This window comes from Palaemon carinicauda, chromosome 1 (assembly GCF_036898095.1).
Source record: "Palaemon carinicauda isolate YSFRI2023 chromosome 1, ASM3689809v2, whole genome shotgun sequence".
NCBI lineage: Eukaryota > Metazoa > Arthropoda > Malacostraca > Decapoda > Palaemonidae > Palaemon > Palaemon carinicauda.
This window is the reverse complement of record NC_090725.1, coordinates 137,242,266-137,245,495: the sequence shown is the minus strand read 5'-3', so window position 1 is coordinate 137,245,495 and position 3,230 is coordinate 137,242,266. Positions and strand designations below refer to the sequence as shown.

The following is a 3,230-nucleotide window of genomic DNA, read 5'->3' as shown; positions in this document are numbered from 1 at the left end:
GTTTGGGGGTCGTCGCAACGTGCGTGACCATCACCTCACGGCCATCGGAGCGCAACTGGCTGCTTCACTACCTGCATCCCTTGTTTGCTCCTCTGCCGTTAGATGGCTCTCTGGCTGTCGAGGGGACGTCTCGTGGAATAAGGTCACTTGTTTTGCAACAGGGTCGTAGACCCAGTTTTACAAATAGCGGCTTATCTATAAACTGACATCGTATTACAAGATGACCAAAAAAGCTATCAATGCCTAAAGGGAAAGACAAACTTTCCAAAAAATAGAAACAGAGCTGTTAATCTGCGCAATGAGCTCATACAAAACTTTGGGGTCGCATTTTGAACGCTACAAGAGTATGCCCTCCTCTCGCGCACACAGATCAATATCGAGATGCTGGAAGTCGAGGAAGCTCGCTAGGAGTAACCCTTCACACTGCGACGTCATCGGCGCTTCGGCTAATCGCGAGGGACCATTCCCCCTCCGTGGCCAATCACCGGAGACGTCTAATTGAAAACAAAATAAAAATTATAATAACCTTATGTATATAACTCTTGCTGCTTTAGATCTACCATGTGTAACGGTAATGTTAGAAGAAGAGTGTCCGTGCGGCATGGAAGCATTACTTTCGTGATACTATTGTTTATACTATACTTTGTGTCCACTTTATGCTTCCGGGATCCTTTTAAATGTAGACAGCTCGTTACTTTGTCCATTTGAAATTCTTTCTTCACCTCCCATAAAGTTCTAAATGTAGCATTTAATTAAATATCAAAAATAATGGTTGATCGGATTTGTTTCCAGGTTAAAAAAAAAAAACCGCAATTTTTTATATAAGTAATTACTGAATCCCAAATGTTGGCAGTTACCCTTATAATCACAGATTACATCATTATTCAAATGCGTCCACATTACTTACGGTATTCTTTTTCATAAAACCGTAAGCATCCTCCGTACCTTACGGTTTATTCCATGTGTTATTGATTACTTTCATGGTATGAAAATGTATAATTGTTGTGGTGACTGAATTACATTATCATATTAAATATCAATACTCAACCAACACTAGATATGGTACTTTAATTGTATCGTATGCGTAATTACGGGAAAATTATAAAAATAGATTATCCGTGCAGATTGGCATATTACAATAATTGATGGAAACAAAAAAATAGTTGATATTTAGATTGATGGTTCTCGGCAATCTACGATAGACTAATCGAGTTGTATTCATTAATATCACATTTATCAATATGATAACAAACACAAAAAATTGGCAAATGCAGAGTAAGTCTTTTACGTGGCCAAAAACTCAAAGAAAAAAAAAAGTGATTAACGATAAGCAGTCTCTTCTTGAACACTAAACAACAATAAACTCTACATGCAAAGAAAAGTAAATATTTGATTATAATTATAGTGATTAAAGAAATAAAGAAATCATAAAAAGAGATGGAACTATCTGGAATAGAATCTAATGGAAAGGGATACTCAAATCTGGCATAAGCAATTCGTAACACAGTTAGTCTGGTCAAGTTGGTGTTTGAAAAATACTCGGACCAAAGCTAAAAGAAAAAGAGGCCGAAATATTTCATAATATAGATTACGAGACTAAAGCATAAACAACTTTCAAATATCATTGTAGAAATAGCAGTAGATTAAATGCGATACTGAATATTTTTCTTTCATGAAAGTACTAATTCAAAGGGAGTTCATCATTTGATATTTGCATAACATTCTAGTAAAATTTGGTCCAGTGCTTGGTGATGTCGAGAACAATATCACGAAAAAAAAAACTGTAATGTTTTATCAACAACGAATCATTTAAAATCAGCAAATAATTTCACAAGGAAAGTGTGCTTTGTTTTATTGGTTGTGAATTTGTATCTAAAAATAAATTAAAAGAACAGGATTTAATTCAGTAGATTAAACAGTCATTTCATAGACAATTGAATAAAATAATAAAATATGGGCTCTCTCTCTCTCTCTCTCTCTCTCTCTCTCTCTCTCTCTCTCTCTCTCTCTCTCTCTCTCTCTCTATAACTAATGCCCAAGAAAATACGTTATCATAGTTTAGTGTTGTGCTAGTGGGCTGTTAGCTTATAAAGGAGAGGCGAGAGGAAAGCAACTAAACTTTATTAAACAGACAACGAGCTTATAAACAAGCTTGCGAGCAAGAATGTCACAAAAATTCAAACCAGCTAATCCATGAAAAGGTAAGTTTAAACAGGTTTTGTATTAGTGCGAGGGACGAGCGAGATATACGAGAAAAAAAATAAAAGGAAATACAATTATAGTATACGAGCGTGTGTGAAACATGAGCAGTACATGGCTCCCCCTTAAAAAGGACAAACATGTGAAATCGGGTGCCCTGCTCTTGAGAGGTGCACTGTAGATGGGTTATCTAGCAGGAGGTATGCAGGTTTAAGGCAATCAATGGAGAACCAGTCTTCTTTGGCACGAATGTTAATAAAGAAAGCCTTCATTGTGCAGAGGAAAGGGCACGGGCACGTGTAAGGGGGCGTTAGCAGTGGCATGCTAGTGTCGTTGCACAAGAAAACGTGCGATACCTTGAGGAAATTTGTGCAGCATGGAGTAAATTTTCCCAAAATATGACGTAGGCACTGGCGATTGTCGGAGGAGGTTGCCAACAGAAAAAAAATTCGGCAAGGACGACCAACCGGTTGCTATACACTATTTCAACTACTGTGACATCCAGGGCATCATTCGGAAAGGCCCTTAGTCCCAGGAGGACCCAAGGAAGCTGAGCAAACCAGTTGGAGTCATTGTATCAGGACATCAAAACTGCTTCTAGGGTGTGATGAAAATGTTCAATCATTCCATTGGCTGCAGAGTTGTAGGCGGTTGTCTGATCTAGCCCAGGAGATTCGCTAATGATGTCCAATATTAAGAGTGAACGTGGTACCCCTGTCAAAAGTAATATGTTCAGGAATACCAAATCTTACTATCCACCCTGAGAGTAAGGCGGATATACATGAGGAGGACATTGTAATTTGCATGGGGATGGATCCAGGCCGAGTGGAGCGGTCAATGACGGTAAACAGGTAACGATGTCCTTATAATGCGTGTAAGGAACCTACTACGTCGACGTGAATGTGGGCAAAACCCGGATGAAGTTGAGGAAAGGTGCCTACTCCTGAATCCATGTGTCAATGTACTTTTGAAGTTTCGCATGAAGTACAAGCACAGACCCAATCTTAAGCATCCTTAGTTATGTCATACCA

The 3,230-nt window shown here is 38.5% G+C and overlaps 1 protein-coding gene across 1 annotated transcript in view; it reads right to left on the bottom strand.

Moving 5' to 3' along the window:
* The window catches only part of LOC137652132 (two pore potassium channel protein sup-9-like), a 420,533-nt gene extending 420,458 nt beyond the window's left edge, over positions 1-75 (bottom strand). Inside the window, exon 1 of the mRNA XM_068385332.1 lies at positions 1-75. This exon is cut by the window's left edge and continues 302 nt beyond it. The gene's annotated coding sequence lies outside the window, so the exon portion shown is untranslated.
* Positions 76-3,230: the final 3,155 nt, after the last annotated feature.